Source organism: Mustelus asterias, unplaced genomic scaffold, assembly GCF_964213995.1.
Source record: "Mustelus asterias unplaced genomic scaffold, sMusAst1.hap1.1 HAP1_SCAFFOLD_837, whole genome shotgun sequence".
NCBI classification, from domain to species: domain Eukaryota; kingdom Metazoa; phylum Chordata; class Chondrichthyes; order Carcharhiniformes; family Triakidae; genus Mustelus; species Mustelus asterias.
Window position 1 is genome coordinate 102,548 of NW_027590783.1, and position 18,422 is coordinate 120,969.

Sequence of the window (18,422 nt, forward strand, 5' to 3'; positions counted from 1 at the left end):
TCGTGCCAATTACATTAAATCTTTACTCCTAGTCATTGGTCTCTCCACCAAATGGAAAAGTTGATTCCTGTGTACTCTCGCCATGGTCCTTATAGTTATGGGGGACATGGAAAGGGGGACATGGAAACAGTGGACAAGGAACAGCTGTTCTTCTGAGCTGAATGGTCAGCCACAAGAGGACACGGGGTTAAGATGAGGCTAAGAGGGGATCTGATGATTTCGTTTCTTAACCAGAGGGTGGTGACGGTTTGAAATCCGCTACATGGGAGGCTGTAGAGGCGGATTGCTTCACGTCCTTTAAGAAGTATCTGGATGAGCACTTGACACACCATAACATTCAGGGCTATGGTCCAATGCTGGCAGATGGGATTAGGTGGCAGTTCGGGTGTTTCTAATGTGTTGGTGTGGACTCGATCGGCCAAAGCGCCTCCTCTGCGCTGTATTATTCGATGATTCTAAGAAATCCCGGTTCAGAACCAGCCTTGGTGTGAATCCGATCACAACCGTGAAGTATTTGAATGGTCCCAATCCAGTGTGACTCTGCTATTGTATCAGTGAATCGGATGACCGAGTGAATCCCTTTTCACTTTCAGCTGCTAATGACCTTATTCACACTTTGATTTTACCAATCAGTTTTCAGCTCACAGGGGGATCTCAGAGCTTTCTTTGCAATAATTCCTTATTGCGGGAACTCACCAATTAAACACTGTTATCCTGCTGCAGATGATTTACATTGCAATAAAAACAGTAAATCCTGGAACTTTCAGCCAATCTGAGTGCATCTGTGAAGAGTGAAACATTGTTCACATGTCCAGTCTATGTTCTTTCATTGGAATTGCATTGTGTCTCTGCGCCACTTGATTGGCTCTGTTTATCAATCCACTGAAGCAGTCACTGAAAACTGCGCCCCCCCCCCCCCCCACCTCCCCCCCAACTTCACTGGGAGTAAATGGAAAACGTTTATCATTGCAGCCGAACAAATATTCCTTCATGGGATATTCCATCAACACCTGATGGGACAGAGGGGACATCATTTTAAAATATCCGTCAGTGCAGCAAACTCTCAGTTATTGCGGGAGTTTTAACCTATATTGTTGTGTTCAAGTGGCAGTAATGCAATTTGGCCTAATGACATTCCAAAATCGTTACCAACAGAGTCACAGGAAATTAAACTATTCAATGTAACAGAATTAATGGCAGGATTAGAGGGAGTGGTTCAGTAATGCATTTCACCCAGACGGTGGCTTATAGAACTCACAGCCTGAGCTGTGATGAGGGAGAACCCTCCATTGGTTTTGAAAATAGAATACTTGGAAAAAAAGTTGTGGTCCTGTAACCGACGGAGATGCAGAGAAACAGATACAATGTGGGATAAAACTGGAAGAAATTAGAGATTTAATGGTTTACAAACAAAAACAGAGTCAAGGAAAACAGATGATGAGAGGAGGAAAGATCAAACGTCCTTACGATAAAATGAAAGGCTGGAGTGATTGAATGACAACGGGAATCATTATTGTTTCCACTGACACAATATCCCAGATTTGGTTTCAAATTTGGCGCAAAATTAGAAGAATCCTTCTCGCTGAATAAAGCACTAAACTAGTCGACTTGCAGGGAAACAGAGATAACTTTAAAGCAGAAAGCAATAAATGTGATGTGAACAAAGTGGGATGGAGAAAGTCTCAGTTTCAGCGTTGACACTGCCGGGGGAAAGTGGAGCTGGAGTTCACCCAGGAAAGCAGCAAAGTTTAAAAGTAATGACACCTAACTGGGGCTCAAACCCTGAAATTAAAGCTTCATGTTTTACCGACTGAGCTAGCCAGGAACATGGAAGAAGCGGCACTCCATATCCTAAAATATGTGAAGACTAGCCTGTTTTTTGTCCATTTGTTGTCTCAGTTTATTCTGATTAAAAAGTTTACAATTAATCGACCGACATAATCCCCAAGGTTTCAATGTATTCCTCTCAATCATCAATAATTTCATTCACATCCTCCACTTCTTAGTTTCATCTCCATCCTAACAAAGCAAACTCCTCTTACATGTTTCACCTTAATATTTTTGTTCCAAGTACCCCGGCTGGGTGGAATCAACGTCTTGGTATGTACACTGTAAAACTGTCTCCCAGTTTCAGAATTTATAATCAGATTACTTCTGGTTATTCTGAACTATAGAAAGAACAGACTCATCCCACTGAATGTCTCCTCCCTGGACAACTGCCTCATCACAGAAATCAATCCAGGGAATTTAGCTCACACAGACACAGCAGGAAAAAACAGCAAAAAATGAACAGTGCGAGATGCACAGACAGAGAGACTGAGGGGAGAAAACAATGGGACCGTTAGAATCTTAGAATCTTAGAATCCCGACAGCACAGAAAGAGGCCATTCGGCCCATCGAGTCTGCACCGACCACAATCCCATCCAGGCTCTACCCCCATATCCCTACATATTTTACCCACTAATCCCTCTAACCTACGCATCCCAGGAGACTAAGGGCAATTTTTAGCTTGGCCAATCAACCTAACGCGCACATCTTTGGACTGTGGGGGGAAACCGGAGCACCCTGAGGAAACATCGAGACAAAGTGAGACAGATAGTGACAGAGATTGGGATGGACACACAACCCACGAATGAACAATAATAAACACACAGCCAGCTGTCCGAATTACAAGCATAGAGTCATGGAAGTTTACAGCATGGAAACAGGCCCTTCGCCCCACATTGTCCATGCCGCCACGTTTTTAAACACTAAACTAGTCCCAATTGCCTGTGTTGGGCCCATATTCCTCTCACCATCTTACCCATTTAACTGTCTAAACATTTTATAAAAGACAAACCTGTACCCCCCTCTCCTACGACATCTGGCAGCTTGGTCCAGACACTCACCATCCTCCGTGTGAAAACATTGCCCATCTGGGCACTTTGTATCTCTCCCCTCTCACCTTAAACCTATGCCCTCCAGTTTTAGACTCCCCTGCCTTTGGGGAAAATATTGACTATCCAGCTGATCTATGCCCCTCATTATTTTATAGACCTCTATAAGAACAACCTCAGTCTTCAACTAGGGTGGCACGGTAGCACAGTGGTTAGCAGTGCTGCTTCACACCTCCTGCGACCTGGGTTCGATTCCCGGCTTGGGTCACTGGATAAAGAACAATACAGCACAGGAATAGGCCCTCCAAGCCCGCGCCGCTCCCTGGTCCAAACTGGACCATTCTTTTGTATCCCTCCATTCCCACTCCGTTCATATGGCTTTCTGGATCAGTCTTCAACGTTCCCAGTGTGTCCGCCTCCACCACCTTGCCTGGCAGCGCATTCCAGGCCCCCACCACCCTCTGTGTAAAATATGTCCGTCTGATATCTGTGTTAAACCTCCCCCCCTTCACCTTGAACCCATGACCCCTCGTGAACGTCACCACCGACCTGGGGAAAAGCTTCCCACCGTTCACCCTATCTATGCCTTTCATAATTTTATACACCTCTATTAAGTCTCCCCTCATCCTCCGTCTTTCCAGGGAGAACAACCCCAGTTTACCCAATCTCTCCTCATAACTAAGCCCCTCCATACCAGGTAACATCCTGGTAAACCTCCTCTGTACTCTCTCCAAAGCCTCCACGTCCTTCTGGTAGTGTGGTGACCAGAACTGGACGCAGTATTCCAGATGCGGCCGAACCAACGTTCTATACATCTGCAACATCAGACCCCAACTTTTATACTCTATGCCCAGTCCTATAAAGGCAAGCATGCCATATGCCTTCTTCACCACCTTCTCCACCTGTGACGTCACTTCCAAGGATCTGTGGACTTGCAGACCCAGGTCCCTCTGCGTATCTACACCCTTTATGGTTCTGCCATTTATCATATAGCTCCTCCCTACATTATTTATACCAAAATGCATCACTTCGCATTCATCAGGATTGAACTCCATCTGCCATTTCTTTGCCCAAATTTCCAGCCTATCTATATCCTTCTGTAGCTTCTGACAATGCTCCTTACTATCTGCAACTCCTGCCAATTTTGTGTCGTCCGCAAACTTACTGATCACCCCAGTTACACCTTCTTCCAGATCATTTATATAAATCACAAACAGCAGAGGTCCCAATACAGAGCCCTGCGGAACACCACTAGTCACAGGCCTCCAGCTGGAAAAAGACCCTTCCACTACCACCCTCTGTCTTCTGTGACCAAGCCAGTTCTCCACCCATCTAGCCACCTCCCCCTTTATCCCATGAGATCCAACCTTTTTCACCAGCCTACCATGAGGGACTTTGTCAAACGCTTTACTAACGTCCATATAGACGACATCCACGGCCCTTCCCTCGTCAACCATTTTGGTCACTTCTTCAAAAAACTCCACCAGGTTAGTGAGGCATGACCTCCCTCTCACAAAACCATGCTGGCTATCGTTAATGAGTTTATTCCTTTCTAAATGTGCATACATCCTATCTCTAACAATCTTCTCCAACAACTTCCCCACCACGGACGTCAAGCTCACCGGCCTATAATTACCCGGGTTATCCTCCCTACCCTTCTTAAATAACGGGACCTGTGTGGAGTTTGCACATTCTCCTCGTGTTTGCGTGGGTTTCCTCCGGGTGCTCTGGTTTCCTCCCACAGTCCAAAGATGGGCGGGTTAGGTTGATTGGCCATGCTAAAAATTGCCCTTAGTGTCCTGAGATGCGTAGGTTGGAGGGATTAGTGGGTGGATATGGGGGTAGGGCCTGGGTGGGATTGTTGGCGGTGCAGACTCGATGGGCCGAATGGCCTCTTTCTGTACTGTAGGGATTCTATGATGCTCCAGAGAAAAAAGTCCAAGGCTATCCATCCTCTCCTTATAACTCAAAATATCTGTCCCGGCATCATCCGAGTAAATCTTTTCTGCATTCCTTCTCGTTTAATAATATCCTTTCTATAATAGGGTGGCCAGAGTTGTACACAGTATTCCAAGTGTGGCCTTACCGATGTCTTGTACAACTTCAACAAGACTCCCAACTGCTGTGTTCAATGTTCTGGCCAATGAAACCAAGCATGCTGAATGCCTTCTCTCTCACTCTTTCCACCTGTGACTAAACTTTGAAGGAGCGATGAACTGTACCCCGAGATATCTTTTTTTCTAAAACTCTCACCAACGCCCGTCCATTAATTGAGCAAGTCCTGTCCTGGTTCGATCTACCAAAATGCATCACCTCGCATTCATCTAAAACAAACTCCATTTGCCATTCATCAGCCCACGAGCCCAGTTGATCAAGATCCCGCTGCAATCCTCGATAACCTTCTTCACTGTGCACAATGCCTCCAATCTTGGTGTCATCTGCAAACTTACTAACCATGCCTGCTAAATGCTCATCAAAATCATTAAAATAAATGACACATAACAGTGGAACCAGGACCGACCCTGAGGCGCACCGCTGGTGACAGGCCTCCAATTTGAAAGCAACTCTCTACAACCAGCCTCTGTCTTCTGTCATCAAGCCAGTTTTACATCCATTTGGCTACCTCACGCGGAATACCGTAAGATTTAACTTGATGCAACAACCTGCCATGCGGTATCTTGTCAAATGCCTACTAAAGTCCATGTAGACAACATCAATTACACTGCCCTCATCGACCTTCTTGGTTACCCTTTCAAAAAACTCAATAAAAATTCGTGAGACATGATTTTCCACTCACAGAGCCATTCTGATCAGTCCTTGCCTCTCTAAATGCCTCCGGATCCTGTTTCTCAGACTGCCTTCGAACAACTTACCCACTACAGATGTGAGGCTCAGCGACCTGTAGCTCCCACGCTTCTCCCTGCAACCCTTTTTAAACAGAAGCACGACATTTCCCACCCTCCAGTATTCAATCAGATCACCTGGGCTTTCGATGATTCAGATATCTCTGCAAGGGGTCCTGCTATTTCCCCCGAGTCTCCCATAACGTGGGAGGTCGTCTGAAGGAATGAGGTCCTCTCAATTCGTGTCTGCAAGCAGAGTCAACCATTGAAAATGTTTCGATTTACTTGTGAGCCTGCTATGGTGTTAGATTGTGCTCAGGTTCTCAACCCAAAGCCCATGTGAAGCAATCCCGCCGTGTGCAAGGAAAATAAATTTACAGAACCAGTACCTTGTCCAATATGCAACAGAAGCAAAATGTGGGCTTGTCCGGGATTTGAACACGGGACCTCTCGCAAGCTTGTGAATTTCAACACCCAAAGCGAGAATCATACCCCTAGACCAACGAGCCTTCGTTGCAGAGATCTGCCAAAATAATTATATTTTCATTGTCATCCAAAATAGATCATATATCTGCATTGAAAGTTGAAAATGCTGGAATCGCTCAGAAAGTCAGAGAGCGTGTGTGCACAGAGAAACAAAGCTTATCTTTCATCTCTCTACCCTTTCACTGAAACTGGGGATGTTTAAAAATGTAGAACGTTTTGCGCAAATGAGATGCAGGAGGGAGGAAACATAACATCCTGTTGGGTGGAAGTCAGGAGATGTGAGATGACGGAAACAGAGAATCACAAAGCGATTAACCGCATAATGAGGCCGTTCCGAAGTTCTTTCCAGGACACACATGTGCTGTGGATAAAGGGGAACCGGTGGATGTAATGTACATAGATTACACTGGAGCCACATTGATGAGGTTGGTGGGTCTTGAGTTTTGAAAGTTCCACTCAGTAATATAGAAACAAAGGAATCAGGAGCTCAAGTCGGCAAATTCAGCCCTTCGAACCTGCTTCGTCATTCAATCAGATCATGGCTGATCTCTCCCTGGTCTCAAGTCTACTTTCCCATCTGTTCTTCTTTCCCCTTTAAACATTTTTTGAAACATCAGAAATATATCTATCTCCTTTTGAAACCATTCAATCTTTCAGAACCCACCACGCTCTGGGGCAGCGAGTTCCAGAGATTCACCACTCTGCGAGAACACTCTCTGCGAGAAGTACTTCCTCCTCATTTCAGGTTTAAATCCACCGCCTCTCAACCTATACCTGCGTCTTCTTGTTCTACATTGCCCCATAGAGGAATCATTTGGTCGACGTTTATTCCATTAGTTCCCTTTAGACTTTTGTACACCTCGATAACTTCAGCAACTTGTGAGACTATTTCACCTCGCTGTCGACTTCATGTCCTGGCAAACACAGTGGGTGTTGTCATTCGCTGAAGGAACCAATTATGTCCCATCTAAACAGGATATTCTGAAGGAAATACTTGTCGCTGATGAAAATGATCTGAGATGAAAATAATAAGCAAAGAGATGTATTTTAAAGTTTATTTAGTCATGTGACAAGAAGGCTTGCATTAACATTTCAATGAAGTTGCTGTGAAAATCCGGTGGTCACCACTCTTGGCTACCTGTTTAGGTAATTAGCAGAAGAATCAGCATAACCAATCCAAATACCGTGAGCATCTTTGGACTCTGGGAAGAAACCAGAGCATTCGCAGGAAACCCACACAGAAACACGAAGAACGTGCAGACTCCACACAGACAATGATCCAAGCCAAGCATCGAATGCTTGTCTTTCGCACTGTGAGGTAGCAGTACCAAACGCTACACCACCGTCCCATAGGGTACGTCAGTTTAAAAATACAGTTCACCCGTTACCCTTGGAGTCCAGTGGTTTGTGTAAGTAACCCCCGCCGCCCCCCCCCCCCCCCCACCCCCACCCCATCCCCGGGTTATGTTTGCTTTCAATTCCCGCTCAGGAAAAGAAGAATCATTTGCCGTTTCCAATTTTGAGGATCACGGACAGGGTGAACGGAAAGCACCTCTTCCCCTTGGTTGCGAAGTTAATCGTTGCTCTCAGCAAATGGTTAAAAGTAATCTGATTTAAACTCTGATGTAAAGCAGATCAGTAGAATCAGCAGAGTGAAGTTTGCAAGTTTACTTCAGAGGTGGAAATGTCAAGAACAAACTCAGAAAGAGAAGAACAGTGAGAGATTGTAATGAGTTGGAGCTGCTGGCATTGTGCGGTGGGCACAGAAATAAATCTAATAACACCAGGATAAAGTCCAATAGCTTTATTCGGAATAAATAGTTCAAAGAAGCAGCGCTCCCTAAGCTGGTGATTCCAAATAAACCTGTTGGACTTTAACCTGGTTGTTGTGAGACTTCTAAAAGTAATAGATTACAAATCGCTGAGGACAGCGATGGTGAAGCAAGGTAAAATCTGGAAGAGAATGGATCAGATTTCACCGTTTATACTGACACTGAATTATAAAACTTTGAAAATTATCTCACTCTGTAATGAACAATCTTTGGAAATATTTATGTCCGGTGTCGCACCCTCGGAACCAAACGTGATGACTGCAGTGGAGCGTTTGTTGTCATTATCTGAACACATTCAATTATGGATGATGACAAAATAACAAATAGAACGTGGATAAATCAAATTGTAAAACACGCTGCAAGATGCTTGTCTGGGGGTTAGAGTTTGACACTTTCACTGCTGTTTTAATTGCAGGTCAGAAAATGAAGATTTATTGCTCTCGTCCGAACCGTGAAAATAAATATAGGATATTTCCTGGAAGAACAGAGAAATCTCAGTCTCACTTCGTGTCCGTCCTTTCTGAAGTGAAGACCGTGATCAAATACAACAGGACGTTTTATTTTCATTTCGCAGGAGATTGGGAAACAGGCGAGGTTAAGGTAGTTTAAATGGTGCCGACCCTTCACTGCAGCTCATTTTGTTTCAGACTGGAGATGGATTCTATTTGTTACACAGTTCAGGATTACCAGATTCAGTGAAGGAGCAGATTAAAGCCTTCTGATGGCCTTTCCCAGCTCCGTTGCTTCTAATGTATTTCAGTAACAAAATCAGTAAATAACACGCTTACCATGTTGTTTAGCGTGGCCGAGTGGTCTACGGCGCTGGATATAATACTCTAGTTTCTGCAGAAAAGTTCCTTCGAATCCCATCGTTGACAGAGTTGTTGTTTGCTTTGGCCCTTGCAGCTGAAGATAAACAGCTCAGATTGAATGTAGCAGTGTGGGCGGTGTCGTTCCTGGTAGGAAAAAAGAGGAGGAACAGTGCCAATTAAACAGTTGTTGGGGTAATGGAGAATGTGTGCAAGGAGTGTAGTTGCTCCTATAGGGGGAACATACGGATACACCGGCTGAATGACTGGCTGCCGATATAAGCAACAGTGAGACTGTATTCCCGGCCCAGGGGTTAAGTTCTGGATAAAAGCAAATTACTGCGGATGCTGGAATCTCTGAAAAGGAGTCATCTGGATTCGAAGCTACAGCTCTTTTCTCTCCTTACAGATGCGACCTGACCTGCTGAGGTTTTCCAACATTTTCTCATTTGGTTCCAGGGAGAAATGTGATGAATTTAGATTTTCCAAGTGAAGTTCAAATCCTGTCATGTACGCTTCCCATCATTCCTCATTGTGACTATGTTTTTAGGGAAAGTTATTTGAATTAAAGCAATGGGTACGGAGATGATCATCTCATTACCAATGTGTCACATCAGCTTCCCTGAGAGCATAATGACCAGGATTCGGCGCAGTGGCCCCACGTTCAATTTCCAGTCATGGAGTCAATCATCTTTTGTTCAATTCTTCATTTAATGAAAACACGACTCACAGCGCCTGTGAAGGGAGAAACAAGGTTAATCTTCCAGCTGGATGAACTTGTATCAGAGCTGGAAAAATCAAAGGTGTAACTTTGACAATAAACTCTGAAGAAGAGTCAGATGATACACACGACGCACATGTCAAATCTTGCCATTTTCAAGTTGCATCTTTTAACTTGCTTCCCCTGTGACTGAGGGAAGTGCAGTTGACGTAGTTTGTTTTGTTCGAGCAAAGCACTGAGAAGGTCCCACAAGGGAGACTGATTGAGAATATAGAAGCACTTGGAATTCAGGAAACTGGGCGAGATGGATCGGAAAATGTCTTCATAATTGGACACATAGGGTAGTGGTAGAAGTCCGTTCTAATTAATGGAGGTGAGAGCACAGTGGCCTACGAGAGGTTTCAGTGCTGAGACGCTTTTTGTTTGTTACATGCATAAATAATATAGATAATAATTTGAGGGGAATTGTAAGAAGTTTGCAGCTGGTACAAAGATTGTTGGCGTGGTTAATATTGAAGACGAAAACCCTATGTTAAAAGAAGATCTCGATAGGTTGGTCAGATGGAACGAACAGTGGCAGATGGTGTATTAACCTGATAAGTGCGAGGTGATGCACTTTGGAAGAAATAATAACACAGGTGACTATTTCATGAATCGCAGGACATTAGGAAGCTCAGAGGAACATGTGGATTAGGAATACTAATAAACAGATCCCTGAAGGTGGCAGAGCAGTTGAATAGGATAGCTACAACGGCATAAGGGACACTTGTTTTTATCAGTCGTGGCACAGAATATAAGGGCAAGGAATTAACGTTGGTGTTGTATAGAGCGGTGGTTAGGCCAGTGCTGGAGTACTGTGCGCAGTTCTGGCCAGCTCACTATAGGAAGGATATGATTGCACTAACAGGGGAACAGAGCAGATTCACCAAGATTTTTCCTGGGACGGAGCATTTGAGCGAAAAGGGGGAAGTGGATAGGGTTGGATTGTTTTCCTTTGAGCAGAGAAAGCTGAAGGAGTGCGGGGGCTGATTGTGGCATATAAGTTTGAGGTTCATGTACAGGGTGAAGGGAAAGCGTCTCTTCCCCTTTGTTGAGATGTTAATCACGAGGGGGCATAGTTTTAAGCTAAGGGGCTCGAGATTCGGCAGGTATTGTTTTCACGAAGAGGTTGTTGGGCATGTGCAGTACAGCGCCTGCGAAGGTATTATTGGAGGCCAGAAAAGTTACAAACTTTAAAAAGTATCGGAATGAACACTTGAAACATAATAGCATTCAAGGATATGGGACACGTGCTAGAAAATGGGATTAGCGGGATGTTCGTGGCAGTTATTGTTGTTGTACACTCGATGGGCCAAACCGTCCCTACTGCGCTGTACGACTCTATGACTAAGCACAGTTCACGGTGAGGAGAAATGCAACATGTCCTCTGTCAGTGACCAACGCCTCTGCTGATAATCCGACCTATCAAGGAAAAAAAAGGCACAACCAAACTGAGGAGAAACTGTGATAATGCGGGGATTGCGGGAAGGGATTCAAGTAACATAAAGAATGAGAGAAATAAATGGGGGGAAAAGCGCGGAAGAAAATAAGACAGAGATTAATATATCAAATGTTGAACTCAATTTTGATTTCTCCTGGCTTTATCGTGTCCCCTTTTCATTTGATAATAACGTATTATATTTCTATTTCAGTTCAGATGAAAGGTCAGAGAGCTGTCATCTGATCATCTGTTTCTCTCTTCACAGAGCCGAGTCTGATCTGCTGAGGACATGACATTCACAGTTTTACATTCCAGTCTGGTGTGGATTGATAATGAGAAGCTCCTTTAATTGAGAAAAATAAATGTATTTGGGTTCTGACTTGAAACAAAATAAGCCGCACTCGTGAGTGAAATAAACATTTTCTGATTTGATGATGTCAGTCAAACCGAGCTTAAAGAGTTAGGACGTTGTATTTGCATATTTTCAATCCACCAGGACTATTCCTGCATCGAGGGAATTTTACACTATTGAAGCCAATATATTGGTAGCCATTCTAATTTCGGTTCAGTTGCAAACCGAACTTCTTGCACAGGTCCCACAGTCTCCCAAAACAGTCCGAGTGTCCGCGAAGTCTGAAGTCCACAATTCTGCATCTATTCTCCAGACACACATTCTTCTCAACTACCCGCCTATTTCTAAACTCACTAACACGTGGCACCGGAGTAAGCCTGAGATGGCGAACTTCTTTTTTTTGTTTGATCTACTTCTTGGCTCCATGAGCACTGTTTGCAGGATTTCCTCGCTTGTTATCTTATTTTGTTCAATTCAATACTCATTACGATTTTTGTATACCACCTCCAGCCTCCTCCTCCCCCCCCCCTCGCCCCCCCCCCATGATCCCCCCTCTCCCCCCTCCAACCGCCAATCCTCCCCCCCAACCCCTCCACCTTCAGAAAAAGTTGCAGTCCTTTAGTGACATTCTGACCCTGGTACGAGGGAGGCAGCACACCATCCCAGAAATGTAAGTCTTTTCCCCTTAGAATTGAATCCCTTCCTCTATAGCAATGTCATTTTCCTCCTCCCCTATTGTGCAGCAGACACATGCATGTTGCCGCGACGTTGACTGTCACTGCTTTCCCCGGCGCAGTAAGCCCCCCACCCCCGCTCCACCACGAAGTAAACAGCAGAGCACCCCCTCCCCCACACCACGAAAGAAACAGTAGCCAAAACGTTATATCTGCTCGATGCCCACAGGCGACTCCTGAACTACCTTCCTTCCTCTACTCCGCCTAGCGGTCACCCATGGGCTTTCTGCCTTTTCAACCTTCACCTGCGGTGTGGTTACATTCGGAACATGTTATCGACGACTTGCTCAGTTATGCGAATGCTCCACACTGAACCTCCTCAGCCTCAGCTTCGAAATGTGGTTAGCCAGTAGCTACATTTGGACACGCCTCCTGAACACGTGGTCACTCGTGACACCTGAAACTTGCACTGTTGCCATATCGAACAATCGAAGCATAGGAGAGGTGCAAGCTCTCCTGCCATGACTACCCTTAACCCCATCCGTCTAGCCCCCAACCGCTCCACGCTCTCCCCCACCCCATCACACCTCCACCTCCCGCCCCGCCATCACACCTCCACCTCCCGCCCAATCATACACACACACACACAGAACACACACACAAAGCCGCAACAACGCACCAATTGGCTGCCTGGACACGTCAGAAAAGTTAGCTGGCAATCGCAGTTTGCATGTTGCGTATGGGATTCATGGTCATGTGTTGGTAAATACGGTAATAGGATGTATCAAATTGATTGAATGTGTAGCGCACATTTCCGTACAGTATGGTATTTGGACGCAATATTGAGCACAAACATGCCTTCTGATCTTCACTTTGATTGCTAGCCTAGAAAGATATCCGCCAATCTATTGCTTTTGCTCATGGTCCTTCAAACGAATGAGCATTTCCGGCGATTATCACCGTTTTATTTCATTGATGTTTTTTTTCGATTTTTCTCTAATATTTATTCCCCTCATTTGGGACGCCTGGCTCCTCACGTTGTGCTCTTGGACCAATGAATGCCCCGATTCCATTTAATGGAAAATCAAAAGTGAACTGTTTCTGTCAGAACGGCAGGCCTGGGTTGGCGGGGGGGGGGGGGGGGGGGGTGCGGCGGCTTGTGGGGGGGGGGGGGCGGTTGTTTCCCCCAGCAGAGTAGCCTTGGTTGATGAATATAACCAGAAGACAATTGCAATGTTCATAGCCTGGGGCCAGTTAACTCAGGAAATACATATCTGGACATTCCCCCATTTTAATTTTACTCAGAATGGAGTTCATCGCTAAATTTCAGTGGATAAATGAATAAGAACCCGCGTTTTTATTTATATATCTGTGTCAGTGTGTTTTCCGTATGTGTGTCTTTTCTGTGTATGTGTGTGTGTGTGTGCGCGTGTGTCTGTCTGTATCTATGTGTTTGACTGTGTGTCTGCGTGTGCCTGACTGTATGTGGATGTCTGTGTGTCTTTGTTTGTGTCCCTGTGTTTGTGTCCCTGTGTTTTGTGAGTTTCTGTGTGTGTCTGTGTATAACTGTACCTAATTTTATCTGTAATAGAGAACCTATGTGGCGAAAGAGAGAATATGTTTTTGTGATTGTGTGTGAAGAGAGAGAGACAGATAATGCGCGTATTTTTGTCTGTAAGAGTGTATGCGTTTGAGAGAGAGAGAAATTGTGCTCAAAACGTGTTTCATTTTAATCAAAAACACATCTAAAAATTATGTTTATCACATTCTGTTATTTTTTCCAGCGCACAGCCAGCTGGATGAACTTTTCCTAAAGCCCACAGTAGTAGCAGTGAGTGAAGGGGGTACTGTGGTGTTGTGCTGTCACTACCCCGCCACATACACAGCAGCTTACCTATATTGGTACGTACAGTACTCGGGACAGGGCCATCAGTACATGCTGTTCAGACATACTGCTGGTAATGAAGAGAACGCGCCGGCATTTGGAAAGCGGCTTTTTGCTGTATAGGATGAAATGATCACAAACATCCCTTTGAACATCACAGACACTCAGCTTTCTGACTCAGCCATGTATTACTGCGCGGCGATGAAGCACCACGTTACATCGAGCCTTAACACTCGTACAAAAGCTAACAATTCGAGGTGGTCTGTGGCATGACCGCATGGTGGATTTGTTAACACGCTCTTTCGGAGAATGTGCGCAGACGCGATGGGCCAAGTGGCCACCATCTGCACTGCAGGGATCGCATGCATTCCATGGATCCCGAATTGTCCTGAAAGTAAATGGCTTGCTGCTGGGTTCAGAGAGTAGTTAAGAGTCAATCTGGAGTCGCATGTCGGTCAGGTTAAGGGGAGATGGCGATGTCCTCCCCTGACGCCCTGAAGGACATTGCTGAGTAAATTAATTTTCCATGTCAAACGATGGAAATTCACGGTCACCATTATTGATATTAATTTTAAATCACTGACTTTGTTAATATAACATTTACCAGTTTCAAATGTTAGAATTGAATCAATTGGTGTGGAAGATTAACATGGCCCTCTGACTAATTAGCGGTGACATTGTCACGTACCCACTGTTTCCTCTGTAAGGGATGTTATTTTCCAGACATTGCAACAATGACTGCATTGTGAAAGTACCGCATTGGCTGTCACATGCTTTAGGATAACTGGTGGTGCTGAAATTTATTTGTTTCCAGTTTCCAATTCTCCAGAATGGCTAAACTTTCAATGATTTATCTGAGGAATTTGCTGCTGATAATGAACACTATAAAGCGCTGAAGGTTTATCTTAGTCTCTAACTCTGACGTTACACAACGTGTTGGTGTTTCATATGCCCTATTAAAACAATTCCCCTTCTCTGTTCTGATCTTCATTACTCCACTTTAATTTTCAATTGCTTCAAATTGAATTTAATAATTTGATCATCAGAATGAACTTGGAGCGGAAATCTGTGATCTCAGTAGCATTTGCAGGAGCTGAACATTTTTCTATGAATCATCTTCAGCAGAGAATTACACATCCTTACATTCGGTCACTGTTTCTATCAGGAGTTACATGTAGATGAGAAAATGCCGTTAGAACCGGATATGCACCTGTATCTGACTGAGGTAACTGGGACCGCAACTGTCAATCTCAGGTGATGGCAGCAGCGAGAAGCTCCACCTCCCGAGCTCGCTTTATAATAACGTTAGCGGTTAAACTGACAACGGTGCACTTTCTTTTCTCAAGGAATCTTCATTCGGGTAAAGGTGACAAAGTGAGCATTTCATTAATTGGACGACTGATTTTGCAAGTTATGGTCACAGCGAGGACGTAAGGTAAAAAAAAATCTGCTGAATAAGTGCTAACTGAAAGTTTAACAGAATTGTCCATAAGTGAAACTATAAACTTATAAATCCCTTTGAATTTGTGAAATCTTAATCCCGGATTCTAAAAGTCCTGCATGAACTAAACATTCATAAAAGATCCGTTATTTATCATATATTCCCTGCACTTTATCAATGTGTGTCACATTCTGTGTTCGCTATGTCGTACATGTGAATTCTAATATATTGCTGTTAAATTAAAGCAATTCGAACCTTCAGCAGTGTCAGTGATTACTGTGCGTTCACACACACTCAGTGTGTGAATCGCAGCATTGTACATTGATGCCATTGAATGATAAATGTTACTTCCTTCTGAATATCATTATCCCGTTTGAAATTTCAATCTTTGCAGTTTGTGCGATTGGATCAGTTACTGTCCGATTGCCAGGAGACTGGCGGCTGTCCCCGACGAAAAACACTGAATGTTATGACATATGAGCGGGAACAGGAGGAGACACCGAGCCTCACTACGGATAGAACTTTGTTTCCCATTTCATCCAGGTTTTAGTCAGGAATTCTCTGTTACCCAACGCCGTCCAAAAGTGATTAGGACAGAAGGAGACATTACAACTTTAAACTGCATCTACTTTACGACAGAAAATTCCTTCAGTTTATTCTGGGTCCGACAATTCCTTGGGAGAGAACCTCAAATACTAAATCGCAGATTTTCGGCTGGTTACGAAATTAAAGCGGATTTTGCTCGAAGCCGTTTCTCCTCTGGGCTGGACAGTTCGAGTGGAAACTTTACCTTAACCGTCTCCAAACTGCGGCTCTCTGATACAGCCATGTACTACTGCGCACTGACTCTCACAGCGATACCAACCTGTTCAATACTCGTACAATAACTGGAGGGTATGTGACATGTAGCTGAGCTCTACGTGCGGCTGGGCAGACTCACAATGAGTGGAATATTAATGGATATTAGGCACGAAATCAAGTGAAATACTAAAAATTATTATTTTTTAATCTTAGGGAGCGGTTGATTTTATATGTGTTTCAATGCATAATGACGTTTCTTCGATTAATGCAAGACTGGGTGAGCAACCTCCCAATAAATTGGAAGCATTTCCAGGCGGTTATGGAAGTTCATCTCACTCGCAGTCAGATTTTCTGGTTGGATGGTTGTTTCGTTGGCCAGTAATGTTACAGCAGTAAGCTTGCACGTTCCCCCCGTCTCTGCGTCGGTTTCCTCCGGGTGCTCCGGTTTCCTCACACAAAGACGTACACGCTTGGTGGATTAGCCATGGTAAATTGGACCCCATTGTCCCAAGATTTACCATGTGTGCGGTTTCTGGGTTCCGGCGGGGCGAGGGCTCTGTCAGGGAGTTGTTGCATTGAAAAGATGCTCTGTCAAAGTCGGCGCAGCCTCAATGGGACCAGTGCCCTCCCTTTGCTCTGTCTGGCTACTATGATTATATGAACGCCGTAATTGACAGCTCAGCAATGTCAAAATACGCGACCGGCTGAACAGCCGTTTCTGTGTCACTATGATGGGCTACCTGCCCCTGTGAAACATGACTATTTCTGCTAATACGGCTTTGGATGTAATGAAATGCTGTTGATTTGGGGGCAGTGTCTTCTGAGTTTTTAGCATATTAATGTCAGCGCATAACAACACATTGTTCTCACACTTGCTGTTGCTGCCACATTGAATGGAAAACGTCAAATGCTTTGAGTGACCATTTGCAGAGGGCGTCTGGGTTCTGGCTTCACTGGTGTAATGATGAGCACTCTGGACTTCGAATCCAGCGTGCCGAGTTCAAACCTCGGTGGAAATTTGTTTTGCTAAAGCCGGCGATTGGTTTGCTAAAGGACATTTTATTTAAAATTCTCAGAAAGTGGAATTTTAAACTCTGAGGAAATCTCAGCAAATCCCACCGAAATCACATTGCAGACGATGCAGCGAATGACTCTCCTGGTGACATTGCATCATACCCATCGAACGACTGCACAAGAAAGCAAAGCTTTCACAGGCAGAGACGCCACAATGGGCAGAGGGTCCACCTATAGGTGTCCCTCACTCACTCATCTGTCCCAATTTAAAGAAGAGGTGGGACGGTGAGAATAGTCGCTCCTCTGAAATTCCAACTCACATTACTGAATTCAATGCCCAGAGTAAACTTTATAACATGAAACTGAAAGGACTCTGCCGATGGCACGAGGACTTTCTCCCAAAACACACACACACATACACACACACACACACACTTTCTCTCTCTCTCTCTCAGGTGCGCACACACCATTACACACGCACACAATAACACACGCACACACACAATCACACACAATCACACACACACACACTAAATCACACACACAAAATCACGCACACAATCACACGCACAATCACACGCACACAATCGCACACAATCACACACAGACACACATACACGCACTCAATCGCAAACACACACAAACACATAATCACACATACAAACACACGGACACACATACACGCACACAATCACACGAACAATCACGCAGGCACACATACACGCACACAATCACACACACACACACACACACACAGACACACGCGCATACGCGCACACAATCCCACACACACAAATGCACACAATCGCATACACACACACACACACACACACAAAGATAACGCGGTTCGTACAGATTCAGGGGCACACACAGATTCAGGGGCACTCACGGATAGCGGGGCACACAGATACAGGAGCACACACACACAGACTCAGAAACTGGGGCATACAGAGATACGGGGGCACACACAGATTCAGGGGCATGCACAGCGTAAGTGGGGCAAACACAGACTCAGGGCACATGCAGGTGCAGGCGCACACACACAGATACTGGGGCATACACAGATACAAGGGCACATACAGAATCAGGGCATACACACAGAGATACTGGGGCATACACAGCTACAAGGGCGCACACAGAATCAGGGGCATACACACAGAGATACTGGGGCATACTCACAGAGATACTGAGGCATGCACAGATACAAG